At 31.2% G+C, this 10,286-nt stretch overlaps 1 long non-coding RNA gene across 1 annotated transcript; it reads left to right on the top strand.

Annotated features, from left to right (window-relative positions):
• Positions 1-1,819: 1,819 nt before the first annotated feature.
• Positions 1,820-4,409, top strand: LOC139512136 (uncharacterized). The gene is made up of 2 exons (XR_011662171.1): positions 1,820-2,942; positions 4,297-4,409. It is a non-coding gene; the product is annotated as an uncharacterized lncRNA (long non-coding RNA).
• The last annotated feature ends 5,877 nt before the right edge of the window (positions 4,410-10,286 follow it).

Raw genomic sequence — 10,286 nt, 5'->3', positions numbered from 1 at the left:
GCGAGTTTTATGTCAAACTTTGGCGAACATGGTTGACTGAATTACTCAGAAATATATATATATATATGTTGAGAGACAAAAAAAAAAACAAAAAAAAACACATAACAGAAGATACATGTAATAGGAAAATGAAAAAAAAAAGCAAAAAAAAAAAAAAAAAAAAAAGCAAATGATAGTCCCTAATGAAATGCTTTATTTTTTGAAAGGTATCATAAAATTGTTTAGAAATGTAATCTGGTTATTCACCTTTGTGTCGTCTGTGATATACTTATATAAAAAAAAAGTATATTTAGAAACATGTAACAAGACATGTGCTAGTTAAATGCAACCAATGTTAGGACGTCTCCCTCAATTGATGTAGCAAATAATCAATCCTTAAAGTAAGGATTGGTTGAAGTTATTCCTTTTCCATAACAGCAAGTTGCGTCAATTTAATCCAAATGAATTTCCAAAGACATACTGGTATTTAGTGATTCCTCATTCCCTGACGAGAAAAAAATACTTCTGTCATTGAACGAGGAATCACCCCTACCTACACCCTTAATCGCCTATTTAGATATATATATATATATGGAGCAAAAATAGAAAAATATGAAAAAAAATTATACCAGTATATTATTAAAACAATGACATTGTTTGATTTTGTTTTAAGTACAGAGAATGTCAGCGAAACAGAAGTGCTGGGATGTGCATATATATAATTATACAATGATCTGTGTGTTTGTCTAACTGACATCCTCTAGTACAAATTTTAGATTTTATCATTTTATTGTTATAGAAAAGGATTTAACTCTTGTTACTATTCTAATAATGTATGAGCGTAGTGATTGTGTTTGTGTTTGTGTTTGTTTATTTTTCTTATTTCTTTCAATATGAATATGACTAAGTTGTCAGTTTATGAAAATCGGAGAAGACATATTGTATTTTCCGTTAATCTTTAAACATATAACATTAAATATTTAATAAATGTTAGTGGCACTTTCATAAAAAGAAAAGCCTGTAGCAAATGTTTCTATTGTTAAATATCTGAGCAGAGTGTGTTGTGTAACTGTTTGTTGTCTTAAAAGATATGACTGCAATTTTTCATTGTAGAGAATTTTAAAGTGATGTTGTATTGTCCCTCAATATGCACTGTTAACTTATCTAGTATACTAATCTTCAAAAGATCAGTGTTAAAATTGAATGTTGATACTTGTTAAAATTAAATGCGTGGATTTCATGGTCAATTAGTACTGGTGTTTGAAAGGTGAATGATTTACTGATGTATGACACAGGTAGAAAAAGTCTGTTTGATTACGCTCAATGGACTGACACAAAGGTGAAGTGTGCATTGCACTTGTGACTTGCTTGTGATTATTATATATATATTTAAAAAGGAAATTATTTCATATTCGGGTGAGTTTTTCATTTGTCTTTAATCTTGCTGGTTGTATACTGACTTTATGAAATAATTTAATTTAGGGACCGTCTGAGAAATAATTCATATACACTAGTTCCAAATACATAATTATTTGTTTTATTATCTCTAAACTAAAGCTAAATGACACTTATACATGTAGTTGAGAGTCTTCCTATTTTCTTATAAGTATATTAGTTTCCCGTAGATAGTTATGCACGGGACTAAAGGTGTGTGTGTAACCGGATAGCAGGTGTTTCAAAGAGAGATCTACGACTCCATTATTTTTAAGTTGATCAAACATCTGTTTACGTTGCGCATCATATTTTGAGCAGACTAAAAAAAGTTATAAAATAGACAGGCAAAATTTATAATAAAAAGTGAAAAATGGTATAGAATATTACAGAATACAGAAATGAAGAAACCACTTCATGACCAGACCCTTTTATAAGTTGCACATTTTTTTATTTTTTTTTTTTGCCTTTTAAATCTTTCTGTTCGGACACCATATTGGTCCGACACCCCAATAACCTGACGCCCTATTAGTCCGACGACCCTTTTGACCGACACACGAATACTAGTAATCCGACACATAATTATTGAGCAATACTTTGTATGAATAATATTTATATTTCAAGAGGATAATCCCAATAGTTTAAAATGATCCTACTGAGATTCCTCAAAATAATAACATATTAGAGTACATGTATTAAACATTTGCTTAATGTCCAGTGGCAAATATTACATGCATGTTCAAAACAATTGTTAAATAAGTACAATAGGTAAGTCCTGTAAAAGATGTCATCTGGGGTGAAAGGTCAATGAAACTTGGACTGCCACTGGGCAACGAAAGCATATTGAAGGTGAACAGGAATTTGCCCTGCTGCATATTCAGACAAAAGGCCACCGACGGCCTCTAAAGAGTTGTTGCAATAGTTATTAACCTGCAGAGATCATGGCACTCTCTTTCTATACATGCTATATGAGACATCCGATTAAAGGTGACCAATCTTACATTTGTTGAAAATTAAACATCCCGCACAATTTTACTACCAATGTTTTTACTGTTTTCACTGTATCACATAAACATTATCCGTTGTGATGACAGACTTGAACTTCTGGTGACATTTTCTTAGTGAGAATGTGTTCGCATATATATGGAACAAATCTTGTCCTTATGTCCCACGTAAGTGTCATCAATTACTCCTGAACCACTTTACAGAATTTTGTAAATCATCGATACAATCTTTATCTCATGATGTATTTTTTCAAAGGACAATTTACAAAGTGTTACGTCCATAATTAATACCATAACAATGCATGTTGGGAAAAACAACTTTCTATAAATGTATGCAAAGTACTTGATGCAGTATGATCTATTGTTATAGGTATCTAAAAATGGATCCCACCAGAACACAAAGACTAAGTCTATGAGGAAAATAAAGTTTTAGATCAACGACTAAAAATTGTCATGAACAGATAAAATATGAGATAGAGATAGAACTGGTATGAAAGGTTACAGTAGAACATTGAAATAATTTGAAAGGTAGGTATATATATATATATATATAGTTTACAACACGTCTGAACATCAACCCAACAATGTTAGATCTGTAAATTTGCGAAAGCAAATTTTTGGTTCTTCCCTCGCCGGGATTCGAACCCATGCTACTATACATTATGTACACAGCCATGTATCACCATCATTGATGGCGATCCGATGGATACATCTGTTGTAGGGTTGTCACTGACTCAGACGTACTTATATATATATAGTTTTATACTCAATTATGATTTTTTTAAAGTAAGAATTTGCAGTTATTCCTATAATTTTATTTCAATATCATGAAATGTTGTAGTGTGTTCATATGACAACAAACCAGCAACGAGCAAGTTCAAAAGAATAAAGAGTAGAAATACAATTCTTCAACAATTGAAAGATATCATTAAAGTTAACAAAGAAGTCTACGGGAAGTACATATTCGTACACACAACTTCTCATTTAACTGTTTCACAGATTGCATTGATATTGTGCTCGAATAATCAGATTATATTAATACATATGTGTTTTGGTGCCGATCCAAAGATGTCAGAGTGTTACAGCAGGGCATAGTTGAACTTAGAAACCTAAAGGAAATATAAACAAAGATCTCATTCTCTGTAACCGAATAACAGATTTAAAAGATAGTAATATATTATAATGAGAATTTCCACTGGTACTAATAATGAAAAAATTCACAAAAAGAATACTTTTATTAATTTTTAAACTATTGAATAGTGTATAAAATAATAAACAGTTGTAGGATTGTCACTGAGACAACTATCCACCAAATTTGAGACGATGTGAATGTGAACAATAATATACAACTGTGCAGACTTCAACAATGAGAAAACCCATACCGTATTGTCGGCTACAAAAGACCATGACATAAACAATATATGAAACAATTTTATTTAGAAAAATTAACGACCTAATTTATAACAAAACAAATTAAAAGTGTTAAAAGTGCAGCCCGTATTGAAAACATGGAAATTTGCCATGAACCCAGACTTGGGACGCTAAAATTCTTCTCCAAATCGTATAAGATCAGGCCCTGAAGTCATAAAAAAAATTCTCAGTGCCCGGAGAAAAAAAATCGTGGTCGAAAATTGAAATCCAGCATTTTGATTGGTTGATTTGTTGATTTTGGAGTTTGAGTAAATAACTGACTCGAAACATTGTTCCATTTTTTTCTTTCATTTTTCTCCCTGTATAATATAAACCTTGTATAATTAACGTTATACCACCTTTAGCAATGCATGTACACTGATTCACATTATGTCATGGTTGACCTATGTTTAATCTTATTATTGGACTTGAACAAAATGATAAATGTTATAATCCACTTTTTCCTTTCCAGAATCAAGTTGGCAAAGATATATATCACATGCATAGGAAGAGCAGTGGAAAATAACATTGGAGCAGAATTATGAAACAGTTATTTAAAAAAAAACATTAAATTGAGAGAGAGAAGGCCACAGACCACAATTAATTCCTCTATCAGTTCTTTATAACCTTTTGCATCATTAAAAAAATTGCACCATGCACTTTTGTCCAATTTTTTGTGTGTGTAATGTATTGTCCTAGTCCAAATATATATCCAAAATTCAGAAAGATTGAAGCAATCACTTTTACAAATTTAGCCAATACACATCCATACCCCTATTGACAAGTCAAGAGATGTTCCGAAAACTGTAAATATCACCTTTTTGCACTTGACCTAATCACTCATTCCATATCAAAATCAGTTAAAATACAACCTCCAAAAATTTATTTGACCTCTCTTCTTTCATTTCCACCCAAAAAGATTTAAGGAATGAGTGAGGAAAGGAAAGAAAAAAAATTAAGGAAAAATACACTCTAATTAAAAGGAACTATATTCGTGGACAACGAAAAGCGGGGTCATTAATTGTGGTCTTGGGCCTATTAGGGGCCTAAAACTTGACCAATTCTAATAAAACTTGGCATGATTCAAGCTTAGTATATTATAAAACAGGTTACAAAGTTTCAAAGCCATATGATACCAAATAAAAAAATGTGGCATTTTTTATATCTGAATTTTGGGTGCTGAATTGTGGCGTTGAATTAGAACAATTAAAACTATCAAATTTGAGCTTCTAAAAACCAAAAGATACCAAAACTAACACTTTTTAATGTCTCTATGTATAAGTTAACATCTATTTAAAGCAACAGAAAGCATATTTCATGTATCAGACTTATGCAAAATGGCCAGAAGTTAATTTTATATGAGCCTGTGCCAAAAAATAGAGGTTTTCAATTAGGGTGAGGCCTCATATCAAATGTAATATTTTTCACTTACCATAATTTTCTGAAGTTGTTAAGTTATCAAACAAACTTTAACAGGTTATAAATGTACTTTTGATGGAAATATAAGTTTCAAATAGCATAACGCATGTGGATAAAATGGTCTTTAGCAATGTTATGCTTAAAAAAACAGATTGCCAGTTTAGGCCGTTCCCCACATTTGCATATTTAAAAGCATATAAATGATATGGGAGATGGAGATATACTTCTTTTTGCTAAAATCTGTGCTCAGATATGATAAAACATGGAGCCTGGATGTAACAAGACTGTCACTTTCAACTATATATGCAGACAGTATGGTCTGATGCAAAGTTTATTAACTTTACTGTTTAAAAACTGAATGAAATGTCAGCCTCAAAAGGCCAATATTTAAACCACTAGCTATCCAACAGAAGAAAGTAAAGGTAGTCTGTGAAACAGAAATGGTTAAGCAACCAGTAATAAGTGTTTTTGATGTAGGTTCAGTGCAATCTGTTTTGGAATACAACTTTTAAGTGCATAGAACTTCACATTTCACCTGCTGTGTATACTGACCGTTAGACTTAGACTATTAAAACAGCACATTTTGCACTCTTTTTATGTTTTTATCTACTTTTTTTTGTGTTCAGAGTTCACAAATAAGTTAAACAACTGAAATAAATACCACAAACACAAATAGATATCAGAAAAATACTGTCAGAGAGAAATTAAGCATGCTGTTTTTGAAAAAATAGTGAAAAAAGTGAAAAAGCTACATTTTAGGCATTTAACCTGAAAAGTGACTTTTTCACAAAATTTCTATCAAATGAAAGTGAAAATCATTTCTTCTCATATAGTTTGACAAATCAATACCAATAGATCATTCAGAAAAGATGCCAAAGTAAAAATTCTAAATTTGCTGAAATGCACCTCTTAGGCCACAGACCACAATTAATTCCTCTATCAGTTCTTTATAACCTTTTGCATCATTAAAAAAATTGCACCATGCACTTTTGTCCAATTTTTTGTGTGTGTAATGTATTGTCCTAGTCCAAATATATATCCAAAATTCAGAAAGATTGAAGCAATCACTTTTACAAATTTAGCCAATACACATCCATACCCCTATTGACAAGTCAAGAGATGTTCCGAAAACTGTAAATATCACCTTTTTGCACTTGACCTAATCACTCATTCCATATCAAAATCAGTTAAAATACAACCTCCAAAAATTTATTTGACCTCTCTTCTTTCATTTCCACCCAAAAAGATTTAAGGAATGAGTGAGGAAAGGAAAGAAAAAAAATTAAGGAAAAATACACTCTAATTAAAAGGAACTATATTCGTGGACAACGAAAAGCGGGGTCATTAATTGTGGTCTTGGGCCTATTAGGGGCCTAAAACTTGACCAATTCTAATAAAACTTGGCATGATTCAAGCTTAGTATATTATAAAACAGGTTACAAAGTTTCAAAGCCATATGATACCAAATAAAAAAATGTGGCATTTTTTATATCTGAATTTTGGGTGCTGAATTGTGGCGTTGAATTAGAACAATTAAAACTATCAAATTTGAGCTTCTAAAAACCAAAAGATACCAAAACTAACACTTTTTAATGTCTCTATGTATAAGTTAACATCTATTTAAAGCAACAGAAAGCATATTTCATGTATCAGACTTATGCAAAATGGCCAGAAGTTAATTTTATATGAGCCTGTGCCAAAAAATAGAGGTTTTCAATTAGGGTGAGGCCTCATATCAAATGTAATATTTTTCACTTACCATAATTTTCTGAAGTTGTTAAGTTATCAAACAAACTTTAACAGGTTATAAATGTACTTTTGATGGAAATATAAGTTTCAAATAGCATAACGCATGTGGATAAAATGGTCTTTAGCAATGTTATGCTTAAAAAAACAGATTGCCAGTTTAGGCCGTTCCCCACATTTGCATATTTAAAAGCATATAAATGATATGGGAGATGGAGATATACTTCTTTTTGCTAAAATCTGTGCTCAGATATGATAAAACATGGAGCCTGGATGTAACAAGACTGTCACTTTCAACTATATATGCAGACAGTATGGTCTGATGCAAAGTTTATTAACTTTACTGTTTAAAAACTGAATGAAATGTCAGCCTCAAAAGGCCAATATTTAAACCACTAGCTATCCAACAGAAGAAAGTAAAGGTAGTCTGTGAAACAGAAATGGTTAAGCAACCAGTAATAAGTGTTTTTGATGTAGGTTCAGTGCAATCTGTTTTGGAATACAACTTTTAAGTGCATAGAACTTCACATTTCACCTGCTGTGTATACTGACCGTTAGACTTAGACTATTAAAACAGCACATTTTGCACTCTTTTTATGTTTTTATCTACTTTTTTTGTGTTCAGAGTTCACAAATAAGTTAAACAACTGAAATAAATACCACAAACACAAATAGATATCAGAAAAATACTGTCAGAGAGAAATTAAGCATGCTGTTTTTGAAAAAATAGTGAAAAAAGTGAAAAAGCTACATTTTAGGCATTTAACCTGAAAAGTGACTTTTTCACAAAATTTCTATCAAATGAAAGTGAAAATCATTTCTTCTCATATAGTTTGACAAATCAATACCAATAGATCATTCAGAAAAGATGCCAAAGTAAAAATTCTAAATTTGCTGAAATGCACCTCTTAGGCCACAGACCACAATTAATTCCTCTATCAGTTCTTTATAACCTTTTGCATCATTAAAAAAATTGCACCATGCACTTTTGTCCAATTTTTTGTGTGTGTAATGTATTGTCCTAGTCCAAATATATATCCAAAATTCAGAAAGATTGAAGCAATCACTTTTACAAATTTAGCCAATACACATCCATACCCCTATTGACAAGTCAAGAGATGTTCCGAAAACTGTAAATATCACCTTTTTGCACTTGACCTAATCACTCATTCCATATCAAAATCAGTTAAAATACAACCTCCAAAAATTTATTTGACCTCTCTTCTTTCATTTCCACCCAAAAAGATTTAAGGAATGAGTGAGGAAAGGAAAGAAAAAAAATTAAGGAAAAATACACTCTAATTAAAAGGAACTATATTCGTGGACAACGAAAAGCGGGGTCATTAATTGTGGTCTTGGGCCTATTAGGGGCCTAAAACTTGACCAATTCTAATAAAACTTGGCATGATTCAAGCTTAGTATATTATAAAACAGGTTACAAAGTTTCAAAGCCATATGATACCAAATAAAAAAATGTGGCATTTTTTATATCTGAATTTTGGGTGCTGAATTGTGGCGTTGAATTAGAACAATTAAAACTATCAAATTTGAGCTTCTAAAAACCAAAAGATACCAAAACTAACACTTTTTAATGTCTCTATGTATAAGTTAACATCTATTTAAAGCAACAGAAAGCATATTTCATGTATCAGACTTATGCAAAATGGCCAGAAGTTAATTTTATATGAGCCTGTGCCAAAAAATAGAGGTTTTCAATTAGGGTGAGGCCTCATATCAAATGTAATATTTTTCACTTACCATAATTTTCTGAAGTTGTTAAGTTATCAAACAAACTTTAACAGGTTATAAATGTACTTTTGATGGAAATATAAGTTTCAAATAGCATAACGCATGTGGATAAAATGGTCTTTAGCAATGTTATGCTTAAAAAAACAGATTGCCAGTTTAGGCCGTTCCCCACATTTGCATATTTAAAAGCATATAAATGATATGGGAGATGGAGATATACTTCTTTTTGCTAAAATCTGTGCTCAGATATGATAAAACATGGAGCCTGGATGTAACAAGACTGTCACTTTCAACTATATATGCAGACAGTATGGTCTGATGCAAAGTTTATTAACTTTACTGTTTAAAAACTGAATGAAATGTCAGCCTCAAAAGGCCAATATTTAAACCACTAGCTATCCAACAGAAGAAAGTAAAGGTAGTCTGTGAAACAGAAATGGTTAAGCAACCAGTAATAAGTGTTTTTGATGTAGGTTCAGTGCAATCTGTTTTGGAATACAACTTTTAAGTGCATAGAACTTCACATTTCACCTGCTGTGTATACTGACCGTTAGACTTAGACTATTAAAACAGCACATTTTGCACTCTTTTTATGTTTTTATCTACTTTTTTTTGTGTTCAGAGTTCACAAATAAGTTAAACAACTGAAATAAATACCACAAACACAAATAGATATCAGAAAAATACTGTCAGAGAGAAATTAAGCATGCTGTTTTTGAAAAAATAGTGAAAAAAGTGAAAAAGCTACATTTTAGGCATTTAACCTGAAAAGTGACTTTTTCACAAAATTTCTATCAAATGAAAGTGAAAATCATTTCTTCTCATATAGTTTGACAAATCAATACCAATAGATCATTCAGAAAAGATGCCAAAGTAAAAATTCTAAATTTGCTGAAATGCACCTCTTAGGCCACAGACCACAATTAATTCCTCTATCAGTTCTTTATAACCTTTTGCATCATTAAAAAAATTGCACCATGCACTTTTGTCCAATTTTTTGTGTGTGTAATGTATTGTCCTAGTCCAAATATATATCCAAAATTCAGAAAGATTGAAGCAATCACTTTTACAAATTTAGCCAATACACATCCATACCCCTATTGACAAGTCAAGAGATGTTCCGAAAACTGTAAATATCACCTTTTTGCACTTGACCTAATCACTCATTCCATATCAAAATCAGTTAAAATACAACCTCCAAAAATTTATTTGACCTCTCTTCTTTCATTTCCACCCAAAAAGATTTAAGGAATGAGTGAGGAAAGGAAAGAAAAAAAATTAAGGAAAAATACACTCTAATTAAAAGGAACTATATTCGTGGACAACGAAAAGCGGGGTCATTAATTGTGGTCTTGGGCCTATTAGGGGCCTAAAACTTGACCAATTCTAATAAAACTTGGCATGATTCAAGCTTAGTATATTATAAAACAGGTTACAAAGTTTCAAAGCCATATGATACCAAATAAAAAAATGTGGCATTTTTTATATCTGAATTTTGGGTGCTGAATTGTGGCGTTGAATTAGAACAATTAAAACTATCAAATTTGA

The sequence above is a fragment of the Mytilus edulis genome, chromosome 2 (assembly GCF_963676685.1).
Source record: "Mytilus edulis chromosome 2, xbMytEdul2.2, whole genome shotgun sequence".
Taxonomy (NCBI): Eukaryota; Metazoa; Mollusca; class Bivalvia; order Mytilida; family Mytilidae; genus Mytilus; species Mytilus edulis.
This window is presented reverse-complemented; position numbering and strand designations above follow the sequence as displayed.